General features: G+C 40.2%; 1 long non-coding RNA gene across 2 annotated transcripts in view; it reads right to left on the reverse strand.

Moving 5' to 3' along the window:
* Positions 1 to 14,982, reverse strand: part of LOC143806077 (uncharacterized) — a 78,526-nt gene extending 63,544 nt beyond the window's left edge. For both annotated transcript variants that reach the window (XR_013221384.1, XR_013221385.1), the window contains exon 1: positions 14,838 to 14,982. This is a non-coding gene — a long non-coding RNA (uncharacterized LOC143806077). The remainder of the gene's footprint in view (positions 1 to 14,837) is intronic.
* Positions 14,983 to 15,617: the final 635 nt, after the last annotated feature.

Below are 15,617 nucleotides of genomic sequence, written 5' to 3' on the forward strand. Positions count from 1 at the left end.
AGCCGGAGAACTAACTACCCCTGGTAGAAGAAAACACAGTCCTGGCTTGCCTCCAGAGAATGTCCCCACAGGAGATAGCAGCCCCCCACATATAATAACGGTGAGAGCAGATGAAAAGACACACGTAGTATGAAAGCAGATTTAGCACAGAGAGGCCCGCTAACTAAATAGCAGAAAGATACAACAGAGGACTTCGCGGTCAGCTGCAAAACCCTTCAAAACACCATCCTGAAATTACCTTAACTCATGTGACAACTCATGCCACTGGAGTGGTAATTTCAGCCCAACAAGAGCTTCCAGCTGCAGAGATTCACATAAGTGCAAACTGGACAAAACATACAAAAATAGGCTTAAGGACTAAAGTGTCCAACTTAGCTGAGCAGAAAACTGGGAGCAGGAACATGCAACAGAATCACTCTGGATACATTGATGGCCAGCATTAGAATGACTGAGGAGCAAGGTTAAATAGGATACTCCCACATCCTGATAGGAACAGGTGAACTGAGAAGGCAAAGCTTGCAGGACACCAGTACCACAAGGGACCACCGGGGGAGCCCACGAACCGAATCACAACAGGTATCCATGGTTAAGTGGACCTTCACAGTCACAGTGTTGGTCAGGGCAAGACTGGTATTATGGGACACATGCTTGTTTAAGGTCAGGACAGCACACTGGGAGAAATAGTGGCAGCTGGGGACTGAGTCGACATCATGAGATTGCAGAAAACTTCCATCTCCACTTGCCTAAATTGCAACATTATCAGAGAAAGCAGTCTGGAAATATGATCATGTAGCATTGTAGCCTGTGGGTGGTTGTCTGCAAATTTACGCTTGCGTTCCAAGGACTGGGGTAGGGACATGGACATGGTTGCTGATGGTAGTTACAAGTGTGCAACAAAAGATGAAGGGAGGGAGGCATCATCGCCTGTGTCATGGTCTGGGGATTGGCATACCCATAGAACAGGGAAAGAGGAAGTAGTGGCACCATTAGAATCTGTTTCTGGACCCTAGCATTTGACCGAAGCAGTTGAGTGCTTTGAGTGCTTTGCTTTGTGAGCATGTGCCTGAGCATGCTGGTATTTGTGCTGCCTCTGCTGATGCTGGAGTTGCAGATGTTGCAAATGGCCTTTTTTGGGTTAACTGGACTGTCTTTAAAAGCTCCAGACTCGGGAACACCTAACCCTTGGCTTGATAACTTCACTCTGTTGGTGCTCTGGGTATCAGTTGCCCGCCTTGTGACTCGGCCACCCCACTGCCTCTTCCTTCCGGTTGTGGTGTTGCTAATCCCTCCCATTGTGCGTTGCTGTCCTCATGAAGTATGTCACCTTTCCAGGTTGGGTCAGTGGCTTCATCGTCCACCACCTCGTCTTCCACTTCCGCACTCTGGTCCTCTCCCTGATTTGCTTATGTAACAACACCACTTGCTGGCAATTGTGTCTCATCATCATATAGCTCAATAATTGTATTTTCCCATCATCACCTTCTTGTGAGCGTGCTGCTCAAATATCTGAGCATTGCTACATGCGATCTCCTCATGTCCCAGTTGAAATGGGCAGGGCGAGAGTCCAGAATTTATAACTGGAAATGTGAACAGCTCTTGGGAGTCTCCAAGTGTGGGATCACTTGTTTCCAGGAACTCGAGAAGATGGGAGGAAGGAGGATCAGGGTGAGGATTATGTCGTCCGGAACCACAGCTACTGAGACTGGACCATGTGGTAGAAAGGGTGATGCTGGCAAAGTGACTGCAACCATTATCTGCTATCCATCCAACAACCTATTCACACCGGTCTCGCTTCAAGAGTGGTGTTCCTTGCCCCCCTACAAAGTGGGAAAGGAAGATAGATCGACATGATGTGTGCGTTTGTTATGCTCCCGCAGCAGGCACAGTTTCACCTTGCTCACAGCCTCAACCTCTTCGCTTAACATCAGCATTACGTTCACTTTGCTGTCCCTTACCACATGCTTTGCACATTTTTTATTACGTATGATATATCCCTGTTGAGAAAATGTTACAGACAGTATAATTAAAGAGCTTGTCCAAGTTTGAGATGAAAGTCTGCAGTCACTCTAGGTGACACAGTTCACTCACTGCACACTTTTAGGATTCTCCCTTGCCGGTGGTAAGAGTGGACGGACAGACATATGAGCACAAGTATGTGATTTGCATACTTCTGTCCACATTCCGACTAAACATATCCAGCCTCACTCAATTCATTTTCATCGAGTGAGGCTACGCATGTCTAGTTGGCACATTACCGCATGTATGCAAATCACATACACTTTATTAACTTATCCATGTATCACATAATCTTACAAGTTATAAATTGTTCCATGTTTACAGGATCAGAACCAATAACAGCACAAGAATCCATCACCAGAACCACCAGCTATACAGAAAAGCATCACTAGAACCCCTATCAGTACAGAAATAATCAGGACCACCAGCAGTACAGAAATACATTCGTATAATCACTATCAGTAGAGAAACACAGCATCAAATCCATCATCAGTACAGAAATACATCACCAGAGGGGATAAGCATGTGGTAAGGGACAGCAAAGTGAACGTAATGCTGATGTTAAGCGAAGAGGTTGAGGCTGTGGGCAAGGTGAAACTGTGCCTGCTGCGGGAGCATAACAAATGCACACATCATGTCGATCTATCTTCCTTTCCCACTTTGTAGGGGGGCAAGGAATACCACTCTTGAAGCGAGACCAGTGTGAAAAGGTTGTTGGATGGATAGCAGATAATGGTTGCAGTCACTTTGCCAGCATCACCCTTTCTACCACATGGTCCAGTCTCAGTAGCCGTGATTCAGGACCACATAATCCTCACCCTGATCCTCCTTCCTCCCACCTTGTCGAGTTCCCGGAGACAAGTGATCCCACACTCGGAGACTCCCAAGAGCTGTTCATATTTCCAGTTATAAATTCTGGACTCTCGCCCTGCCCATTTCAACTGGGACATGAGGAGATCACATGTAGCAATGCTCAGATATTTGAGCTGCACGCTCACAAGAATGTGATGATGGGAAAATGTAATTATTGAGCTATATGATTATGAGACACAATTGCTATCAAGTGGTGTTGTTACATCAGCAAATCAGGAGGAGGACCAGGGTGCAGAAGTGGAAGACGAGGTGGTGGATGATGAAGCCACTGACCCAACCTGGAAATGTGACATGCTTAGTGAGGACAGTAACGCACAATGGGAGGGATTTGCAATGCCACAACCGGCAGGAAGAGGCCGTGGGGTGGCCGAGACACAAGGCGGGAAACTGATACCCAAAGCACCAATGCGAGTGAAGTTATCAAGCCAAGGGTTAGGTGTTCCCGAGTCTGGAGCTTTTAAAGACAGTTCAGTTAACCCATAAAAGGCCATTTGCAACATCTGCAACTCCAGCATCAGCAGAGGCAGCACAAATATCAGCATGCTCAGGCACATGGAAGTCTGGCACACATAGCTCAGTTTATCTTCTGCTGCCTTTCCCATGACCCTTGCGATGCACACATTTTGGCCAAAATTAGTTACTGATGGGTCACCCTTCTAGACCCACGCTACAAGGAGAACTTTACAGCTCTCCTTTCCATGATGGAAAGGTCTAATAAAATGTTCCTGTACCAAAGACCCTAGTTGAAGAATTATCAAAAAAATACTTTCATGTGACAACGCTGGCGGCAGAAGTCACACTTCCTTGGACAACCAAGGAGTGGATTTGAGGGACACATGCATCAGTTAAAGCAGAGGCAGGGAAACACTCTCAAAGGTTTGGGACAGTTTTCTTAGACTCTCTCGTCGCCAATGCCCTGATGTGCGGGGACCTCTTACAAGGAGGGAAATATTTTGGAAGATGCTGGAGTGCATTGCCAACTGTACCAGCATCCTACAAGATTACTTTGTGCCTTACCACTATTGGGTATCTAAGATAGACATGTGGCATGAACTGTCTCTCTATGCCTTGGACGTCCTGTCCTACCCTACCGCTAGCGCTTTGTCATAGAGGGTTTTTAGTGCCACCGGGGGTATTATAACTCATAGGTGCATCCACCTTTTAACTAAAAATGCTGACAGATTGACTCTTGTCAAGATGAACAAGGGCTGGATTGGGCCAGACTTCTGTACACCACCTGATGACAACAGTGGAACATAAACTCAAATCCAGTGTGTTTTTTTTTTCTGGTCTATTCCCATGCACCCCTTCCTACCCAAACATGGGTATATGCTTTAGGATACTGTCTTTATGTGTCATCCTCCACCTTCTCCACCACCATATCAACAGGATGATTACACTATTCTCGCTATAAATTTTATAAGGGTGTTTATGATGCCCCCATTATCAATTTTTAGAGACCTACCTCGAACATTTATATATATATATATATATATATATATATATACAGTATATAAGCATCTCTGCCTGTTTTTGTTTTTTTCTCCACATTAATACATTACAAGAACCACCATCAGTACAGGAATACATCCATATTCTGCCATCCAGGGAGTAGTAAAATGCAGCTGTGGGGGAGACTGTTGCACCCAGAAAAAATGCCCTGCCTGACCTTACCCAGATACTCCTGTGCTTTAGTCTGTATCAGCAGCCAGAGACTGAGCAGTGTTGCAGGTGAGGTCATACATTTTTGCCCATGCTGCTGTGTGTGTAAACTTGACAGATTGGTAGAGCAACAGAAAATATCAATCAATCAAAAAACCATGTTCCATTAGGCTTCTTTCACACTTCAGTTGTTTGGCGTCAGTCACTTCCGACATAGTGACGGATCGACGGATCCGTCACAATTGTTGAGAAAACGGTTCCAATGGATCCGTTTTTTTGACGGATCCGTTACTTGGGGGTTGTCTGGGAAAAGTATCTACTTTTTGGAGCATGCGCAATTGAAAAAACGGATTGGGGCGACGGATCCGCCGAAATGACGGTCGCGACAGATCCGTCGCCCATAGGCGGCCATTCTATGGAATGACGGACGCGACAGATCCGCCGCGAACCATCATTTCGGCTTTGACAAAAAACGTTTCAATGTCCGTCTATGTCTAGACAACGTCCGCCAAATTTCGACGGATCCGTCGCATGACGGATGGAACTGACGACCATCCGTCACAATCCGTCGCCAATGCAAGTCTATGGGAAAATAACGGATCCGCCAAAAAAAAATGACGGATCCGTTATTTGAGGAAACTGGCGGTTTTAGACTGACGCCAAACAACTGAAGTGTGAAAGAGGCCTTCGAGGAAACTGGTGGAAACTCCACTCTAGGCACTAGATGTTTCTTGGTAAATTCAGCCGTAAACACAATTTACATACAGACCTCAGCTCAGATGCATATTGGGCCAATGAAGGTGACTCATCGGCTATAAGTGGTTTCATATAATCAGGTTAAACAATTAACAAAACAAATAATAATTACGACACTCATTTACACCATAGTATTACAGCATAGTATGATCAGAAATTTGTATTAATGGATGTAATTAAAATGTTTTAGCTCATATATAAGAGAGTCATGGATTGAAAAGAATTAAAATACACTATAATTTTCATAATGTATTGTATTGGATCTCAAAGGTATTATTTTATCAGGTATTTGTTAATTGATATTTTTTATATTTTCTTTTTCAGAGTGGTTTTCACTTCTGTTTGTTTTTGGTTATTTTTTTTTAGATTGAGATTCAGATTTTTTTTTTTTTATTTATTTTCTAGTAAGCATTTTGAAATATTGCAGTTTACACATTAGCCACTAACGTGTATATAGTAGGCGAATATTCCTTTTTCTGGTTAGTTAATAAGTCAACTTTGCTATATACCCTACAACAGGGTATGCAGAGCCATTTCATGGTTGGGTGAATTAATAGCAATACTATGAGGCTGCCGTCACACTAGCAGTATTTGCTCAGTATTTTACAAGGTAAGGAGGCTATTTCGCCATACAATGCTCCTCTGGGAAATTTAATATGCAAATTGCCTCTTCAGAGATGAAGAGGACTTGAACTCTATAGCGCTACCTGTTGGAAGCAACAATCCTACAAGTCACTATCAACCCTTTAACAAGTTGTGCAATATGACTTAGGATAAAAGCCAAATCAGAACCTCAATTTGCAGATGCAGTGTTTCAGGCTATTGACCATCATCATTGCAAAGTATGATAACTGATTTGGCTAGGTGAGAGACTCTGGACTGAGGTCTAAAGGGCAAAAATGTACAAAATGTCTGTAATAATTTACTTTTATTAATTTCAGCTTGCACAAACTGCCTATATCCTTAAGTAATTACTACACCAGAAGTACAGGAATGAACTATAAGTGTCTAATATGGAAGCCCACAGCAAAAGCCCCAGTTGTTGCCTTTAAGGGTCTGGTGATGACTGTATTACCCTCCTTAAGAGAGCCCTCCACCAGGTGGTGATTTTAATTACAGCAGGTCCCTACTTACTCATAAATGCAGGAATTGCTGACAGAGGTGTCCACATTCACCCAGGAATTCTGACATCAGCCTTAGAGAGGTATTCAAATAGGTCAGGGACCCATCAGATTGAAACCACCTTGACAATGGTTGATGGGCACATAATTTTTGGCAAAACTTTATGCTAAGCGTCTCACATTTTGTCCTAATACTCCAAAGCCATATTGCTATTCAGATTTCACATATTCGACATTGACATGCTTTAGCATGATAGCGTGCAACCTTTGTTTGTATATTGTTTATGAAGGTAGCTCCGCCTGGTATGCACCTATTCACACTAGTCTGGATGTGCCAGTCAGTTTTTTTGTCTTTTGTATATTAGCCTACTGACTGAGCACTCCGCCCTCCATCAGGTGGTGATTTTAATTACAACAGGTGCCTACTTACCCATAAATGCAGGCATTGCTGACAGAAGTGTCCACATTCACCCAGGAATTCAGACATCAGCCTTAGAGAGGTATTCACACAGGTCAAGGACCCATCAGATTGAGACCACCTTGACGATGGTTATTGGGCACATAAAATTTGGCTAAACTTTATGCTAAGCATCTCATATTTTGTCCTAATACTCCAAAGCCGTATTGCTATTCAAATTTCACATATTCCACATTGACATGCTTTAGCATCAAAGAGTGCAACCTTTGTTGTATATTGTATTACCCTCCTTATCATTTTTTTCCTGGCTTTGCACTGTGTGCAAAGTCTTTATTAGTGTAGTGGTTCCAAAACTACATTTTCTTATTATTTGAATAAGGTACTACATTTGGTGCCTTTAACGATCTATGGTTGACCCTGCTTATAATTTTTTAAAGACTTTGCACTGTGTGCAGAGCTTTAATGAGTGTAGGAGTACCACAACTACACTTTGTTTGCAATATTTGAATGAGGCACTAGAGTTGGTGCCTTCAAGGGTGCATAGTTGACCCTGCTTGTAATTTCTGTCAGCCTTTGCACTTTTTGCACTCTTATATGAGTATGGGAGTAACAAAACTAAGCTTTCCTCACAATATTTGAATAAGATACTACAGTTGGTGCTTTCAAGGGTGTATGGATGACCATTCTTGTATTTTTTGTCAGGCTTTGAATGTGTAAGTCACTCTTCCATCAAATTGTTGGCATTTCTTGCTTTCTTCATGAATTACACTGAAATGATTTCAATTTTGGTTTGCTGAAATTATTTTTTCTATTCCTTATTAAATTTTGCAAATCACACAGGAAAGAATGTTTCCTAATATCTTTTTCCTGTAAACTCCAATTTCGCATTGATTTTTAATTTTGTATTGTCTGTTTTTAAAGTGGAGTAAAAGTGTGACCCCATTGTTCTCAGCAATAGAGATTAGCAAATTTGATTGGGTCAGGGCTTATTTGGGAAGCGATAGCGCTCAATGAATAAGCTGCAGAGGGAACCCGGCTTCCTGGATCCTGCCGACTGATCAGCTGTTCGATCCGCAGCTGCATGTGTCACGGCTGTGCGACAGTCATGACACATGCATGGAGAGCTTGTTTGTGGGCTCTCTTGCAATGATAATGGTGGTGTATCATGAGTGTTTGGCACATGTTTGATAAGAGCGGGTTTGCTGAGCTCAGAGACATGGCATGCTTGCAAACTGTAATTTTTCTTTTTTCCTAACTTTATGTACATTGCAGTTAGCTAATCAGGGCACAGGAAACATCCACAATGTCCTGATACAATGGCTGTGTCATTGGCTGCTGAAATCACATGTTCCTTTCCATATAAAAAGTGGACATCTTGTTTTAGAGCCATTTTAACACTGTAACAACGCAGAGAGGCTACTCCTGAGATGGTGGCAGTGTTACAAGCTAGATTTTAGCTAGATTGCTAGGTGGTTGTTTCTTACTCAGATACTTTAGCTAGGTAGTGTCCTGTTTGGCTGTGAAATCAACTTTCCAGCATTTTTTTTGCCATTACTGAGGTCCACAGCCAAAGACAGTAGTGCACGTCATACAAGTGTGTTATCCACTGCTTCCATTGTGCTCCATGCACGAGTATAGTGTTCTGAATATTATTTTTTCATTAGCTAAATGTGAAACAGCATGCCATATCCCACTTTGTCATTTAGTGCTGTGGTGACATAGTTCTGTGATATGAGCTGTTATGCATGAAGAAATTTTTTTGGGGGGGCAGTTGCTAGCATGATTCACCATGCCATATCTCACCTTGTTATTTTGTGGCGGTAAAATTCCATAGTGTGCATAGCTCATGCACACTAAAATAAATATATACCATATTTTTCGAACTATAAGATGTACCGGAACATAAGACGCACCAAGGTTTTAGAGGAGGAAATTAGGATAAAAATATTGAAGCAAAAACTGTGGTCAATTCTGTACTTAATATCCTCTATCCTGGTATATATGGTCCCCTCATCCCCATCCTGATACACATGGCCCCCTCTTCCCTATCCTGGTATGTATGGCCCCCTGATCCCTATCAAGAAATAACATGAATCTGACAAAAGTAATAATAAATAAAAAATCTATGAAAATGAACAAATGAAAGTCAGACATTGCTTTTCAACCATGCTTCCACAGAATTGAAAAAAAAACCATAAAACTCATAAAATAGGCCTGGACAGAATTGATGGTATCTAGTGATAAGCGAGTGTACTCGTTGCTCAGGTTTTCCCGAGCACACTCGGGTGGTCTCCGAGTATTTGTTAGTGTTCAGAGATTTAGTTTCCATCACCGCAGTTGAATGATTTACAGCTACTAGCCAGGCTGAGTACATGTGGCGGTTGCTTGGTTGCTAGAGAATCCCAACATGTACTCAGCCTAACTAGTAGCTGTAAATCATTCAGCTGCCGCTATGAAAACTAAATTTCCGAGCAGTCAAAAATACTCGGAGACCACCCGAGCGTGCTCGGGAAAACCCGAGCAACGAGTACACTCGCTCATCAATAGTGGTATCCTTAACTTAATAATTTGTTGCACAACCTTTTGAGGCCTTCACTGTAATCAAATGATTCCTGTAACTGTCTTTGAGACTTCTGAACCTCTCGACAGGTATTTTGGCCCACTCTTCAAGAGCAAACTGCTCCAGTTGTCTCATGCCTAAAGGTTGTCTTTTCCAGACGGCATGTTTCAGCTCTTTCCAAAGATGCACAATGGGATTTAGGTCAAGGCTCATAAAAGGCCACTTCAGAGTAGTCCAATGTTTTAGTCTTAGCCTTTCTTGAGTGTTTTTAGCTGTGTGTTTTGTGTCATTATCCTTTTGCAAGACCCATAACCTGCGACGGAGACCAAACTTTCTTACACTGGGCTGCACATTTCTCTCTAGAATCCATTGATAGTCTTGAGATTTCATTGCATTGTACCCTGCACAGATTCTAGACACCCTGTGCCAGATGCAGCAAAGCATCCCCAGAACATAAAAGAGACTCCTTCATGTTTCACAGTAGGGACAGTGTTCTTTTCTCGATATGCTTCATTTTTCCATCTTTGAACCATAGAGCTGATGTGCCTTGCTAGAAGGTTCCATTTTTGTCTCATCTGTCCATAGCACATTCTCCCAGAAGCTTTGTGGCTTGTCAACATGTAGTTTGGCAAATTCCAGACTGGCTTTTGTATGATTTATTTTTCAACAATGGTGTCTTCCTTGGTCATCTCCCATGAAGTCCACTTGCCTCATGCAATGACGGATGGTGCGATCTGAAACTGATGTTCCTTGAGCTTGAAGTTCACGTTTAATCTGTTTAGAAGTTTTTCTGATCTCTTTTGATATTATTCGTATTATCTGTCTCTTTGATTTGTCATCAATTTTCCTCCTGCTGCCACTTCCAAGGAGGTTGGCTACAGTCCCATGGATCTTAAATTTCTGAATAATATGTGCATCTGCAGTCACAGGAACATCAAACTGCTTGGAAATAGTCTTATAAATTTTACCTTTAACATGTTTGTCTATAATTTTCTTTCTAATCTCCTGTGACAACTCTTTCCTTCGCTTCCTCTGGTCCATGTTGAGTGTGATACCATGTCACCAAACAGCACAGTGAGTATATGTAGCTCTATATACAGGCTCACTCACTGATTCCAAGACTGGAGACACCTGTGATGCTAGTTATTGGACACATCTTGATTTAACATGTTTTTTTTGTCACATTGTTTTCAGGGGTAACATCATTTCTGTCCAGGCCTATTTTATGAGTAATTCTTTGGAAGCATGGTTGAAAAGCAATGTCTGACTTTCATTTGTTCATTGTCATAGATCTGTTATTTATTATTACTTTTATCAGATTCAAGTTATTTCTGTGACCATTGTGGGGTTTTCTGTCATTAAAAGAAGGGGTTTTGTGCATAAAAATGAAGGTATCCAGCTCAGGAAATAAAATCAAAAGTCTTTATTTGGACAAATTTAAAAGTAAGCTGCTTGACAAACCAGTGCATACTGAAATAAGTTTCAGGTGAAACTGAGGACTAAGAGCACTATACGTGTTCGAAACGCGTCCAGTTATTCAAGACATTCCTTCCTCCAGTATGCACTGGTTTGTCAAGCAGCTTACTTTTTAAATTTGTCCAAATAAAGACTTTTGATTTTATTTCCTGAGCTGGATACCTTAATTTTCATGCACAAGTACCTGGCGTCAAGCAGAGACGTTTCCGTGATCGGATCAAATTTCTCATGGGCTGTGAGAATACCATCACAAGGGTGAGCTGAATCATTTTCTTTTTTCTATTAAAAGATTTGACCACGTGTGTAGATGTGGAAGGTGAAGGCAACAGTGATTCCAGTGGTGATAGGAGCACTTGGAGCAGTGACCCCTAGTGATGAGTAAGACTGCTTAGTGCAGTCGAAGCGCGTCGACTGGGTTGTCAACCATGTACATTTTTCTTTTGTATGCACTATAATTTCTTTTGAAAAATAAAAAGAAAAGAAAAATCCAGTCCTGTTGAGCCGGACTCCAATTTTCTCTATTATCCCTGATGAGAAGCCAGGGCAAGGCCGGTGTCTGAGCCCCAGGTGGATGAGTATAGAGCAACTGGGTGAGCTCTAATTAAGTTTTTATAACAGTGACCCCTAAGTTGGGAAAATGGCTACTACAAATCCCATGAGCAACAGCTGAACTCTCTGTCCAGAAAAGCGCAATGCTGGGAACAACTAAGATCCTGCACAGAACCCTCAAACTCCCAGGTCTCTGGTAGAGGACCCGAGAATGAGAAAGGACAACAAAGACCACCCCCAGTGGGGGGTGAGAAGGAAGTAAATTTGTAAAATACAGTACATTATGTTCATTGCAAACACAAGTCAAAATAAAAGCTTTCCTTCAAAACACCAACCTGACCTTCCTTGGCTCAAGGAGCAATTAGCGCTGGATGCAGATCTATTATAATTTATCCAGCTACACCCTCTACATACTCCTAAAATAAAAATCGAGATTTCATAATGTATTTTAAACTCACCAGGCCCTGCATTTTTCTAACATTGGTCATTGAAAGTGGCGAAGGGCAAAAAATACCTTATTTATGATTCCTCCCTCTTCCTTGGAATGGTGTCAACACCTCTGACCGAGACCATAAAGCCAGAAAGGGCAACGTGCTGACTACGCTTTTACTATTTGCTCTAAGTCTTTGGCACCAACGAGGAACATCAATGGTACTAGTATGACTTTTGACCAGCAGACATCATTGATCCTTCTGATAGCTACATATCTCCTCAGAGATGGTAAGATCATCCTAATTACACTTTTACTAGACTGTTCTATACTGTATCATTTTTATTATAAAGTTAAAAAAAATTGGCCAATTTTAGCATTTTTCTATTTATCACTAAATTGATGAGAAAGCCATCACACATTTACTCATGAGGCTTCTCGTAAATTTCTAAAGTACATTTCTATCCTGGTTACCATTTTTATCTAAAGTAATTGTAGACTTTTATAACTTATTGGGTATTTTTCTTTTTTTTTAATAAAGTTTTTCAGTAATTGTCCAAAGATGGACAAAAGAAAAATGTAAATATCTGTATGGTCGCATGAATAAGCCATATTAAAGCTGCAGTAAGTTAAGACATGTTGGCCTTATTAAACAATCATTTTTTTCCAACTTTTATTGGAAAATATGGATGTATGGAATAAGGATGGTAATTTAAGCAATGTGTGTATAGGCTAGATAAAGAGATAAAATTGTTACAAAACCTTTAAAAAATTAAGGAAATCCATTAATTAGGTAAAAAAAAATGATTTTAAAATATATAAAATACTTCAAATAGAATATAAAAAGACATTAAACTAAATTATTAGTTAGGCATGTAATAAAGTTATTCTTATCGATTTTCCAATTGCTGTAATTATGTGAAATATACAGTACAGAAGATAAATAAGTAATGAATGGTGAAATAATAAAAGAGAAACTGGGACCTGAGAGAAGAAAGGAAGACAAGTACAAGAAAGATCAAGCACTGGGAAAGAGAAAGAGAATGGGAAATAGGAAATTCAGAGAGAGAATAAACCCCCAAAAAAATCGAAAAGCAGGGGAAGAGTGCTGAGGATGGAGGAAGAAAAATCAGAGAGGAGGAAAGGATGTAATTGAAAAATCAGAAACATAAAGACAGAAAAAAGAAATGAGAAAGGAAGAGAGCAAATGTAAAAACAGAGATGAAATGTGAGACAGGTGGTGCTTGTGGGTGAATCAAAAGGAGGAAGAGAATAATAAAAAACAACAAGAAGGACTGGATAAATGAAGAGGAAATGTATAAAAGCAGAGACAGAGAGGAAACCCGGTAGACAAATTATAGCGGTAACTGAAAAGAAATGAGAGATGGGGAGATAAAATAAAAATTAATACAGAGGATGAAAAAACTGATGGAAAGGAAGCAAGGAAAAAAACTAATTGAGTCAAAGAAAGGGAGAAATAAAGAAATTATTAGAAAGTGAGCAGGACATAACAAAGACCAAAAGGAAGACATATTGGGAACAGAGGGCAATTAGAGAAGATCAGAAAAAAAGAGAAAAAGTAGAGATAATCAAATACAAAACCAAGAGAGAAAATGGGAGAGAGGATAAAAAATTAAACGAGAGAATCAGACTGTGAAAGAGGGAATGGAAAACAGAACCAGAGAGGGAGAAAGGAAGAAAATCAGAGAGAAAGGAATCAAAAAAGGACTGTCAGAAAAGGAGACAGAGAATGAAAAAAAGAAAGGTGAAAAAGGAGAATAAAAAATTGTGGATTGGTAATGGAAAACAACAAAGAAGAGAGAGGAAAAGGACAAATAAGAGAATCTGACATAAAGAATTCACAGACAAAGACAAAAAGAATTAGATGGAACATTTCAAGTAAAAACTGAGACAGAAGTTAGATAGAGGTAATAGAAAAGGGGAAAATCAAAGAAAAGATTGACTGAATTAAAAAAAAGAGAGGAGAGGAGAAAAAAGTCAAGGATGGAACAGAAGAGACCGGAGACAAAGGAGGAGAGAGAAATGAAAAGAGGAGAATTAGAGGAGAATGCAAAAAAAAATAGAAGAAAAAGAGAGTAGAAGTTATTGATGAGTTCTCTATTTTTTGTTTCCAGATTAGAAAATCTAAACTTAATATAAAATAGGGTTTAATTTAAAGAGTGTAATTGAAAAAAAAGCAAAGAAAAAATAATGAATGGGAACTAAATTAGGTACATTAGTAAAGAACGCAAATTGGATTTAACAATGTGGTAATTGCTTTAAACTCTCACTGACTGCTGATAAAAAAAAAAAATCTAAACATTATATTAAAAGAATCTAATTCAAGCTACTCCTCTAAAGTCCCCCAGGGTGATATTCCTCTACTGGCATAGACCCCAGAAAGACGTAATGTTAAGTAAAGGTTTCGCTAATTCTGATACACAGAAAAATGTGTAATATGGACGGAGCCGAGGTCGAATTTATTTGATGACTGATACTTGTATTGTGGAGAATTTACTGCGAAATTCATTAAATGGAATACAATTACTATGTATGGGAGAAGCGAAAAAAAAAATACTATAAACAATAAGTAAATGAAAAGCTAAGATGAAGAAATGTGTAGGGCGAGTGCCAGAGGTGAGATGAAACAAGGTTGACAGGGTTGGTGCGTGTACAGAGCTGTTTAGAACAAGAAAATTAACCATATATTTTACATTTTTGGAAGCTTATTTCTCCCTAAGGGGGGAAAGCATTGGAAAGATAATTAACTCCATAGAGCACAGACAGAAAGTGAGACAAGAAAACAGAAAGAGTGAAAAAGAAAAGTTCTATGTGTATGTCTTTTTAAAATTCCTGTAAAAGAGAAAAAATGAAAAATGGCAGAGAAACATAGGGGGAGGCAAGAGAAGGGTGGGGGCACTTTGAGCAAAAATACTCAATAAATCAATACAATAAGGAAAGACTCAGCGCACTCACCTCTGTTGGGTCCAACACAACATATGGAAGTAGGGAGCTGAGAAGTGACTCGCTACATGCTGGTTCACACCCTTATGTGGTCTATCACAAGGAACAAGGTGGAATCAAACTATCGAGATATTTGCACATTTAGCTGCATATGTTTGCCAGGAATTTCCATCATGATTTGCATGTGAATACATATTATACTCTGTAAATCAGAGATTGCTTCTAGATGATCACTGTGGGGTCTTCCATCACTTTATGCACAAAGTGCTGATTTCTGTCCACTACTTTAGCTGAATAACTTTAATGCATATAGTATTGTTTTGTGTAGGAAGCTCCTATGCGGAAATGTGTGTCTCCATGACATGATAATAGACTAGAAATAAGGCCGTTTCTATTAGATTATAGAAATAAGGCCATGTTCACACGTTCAGTATTTGGTCAGTATTTTACATCAGTATCTATAAGCCAAAACCAGGAGAGAGTGATAAATACCGAAGTGATGACGTGTCTCCATTATATATTCCCACTGATAGTTCCACCCATTATTTTGGCTTACAAATACTGATATAAAATACTGACCAAATACTGAACATGTACACTCGGCCTTAGTCTGCAATGCTGCATTGTTCCGCTACTCCTGAGCACATGTCTGTGGTCAAAACAGGCAAATGTTATTTAGGATGTGATAAATTCCTGAGAACATATGGAAGATGTCTTTTTTCACTAAATCAGTGTTAGACAAGAAGATTAAATATACAAATTGTCTCTTCAGAGAAGAAGAGGTCTAGAACT

Source organism: Ranitomeya variabilis, chromosome 2 (genome assembly GCF_051348905.1).
Source record: "Ranitomeya variabilis isolate aRanVar5 chromosome 2, aRanVar5.hap1, whole genome shotgun sequence".
Classification (NCBI taxonomy): Eukaryota; Metazoa; Chordata; class Amphibia; order Anura; family Dendrobatidae; genus Ranitomeya; species Ranitomeya variabilis.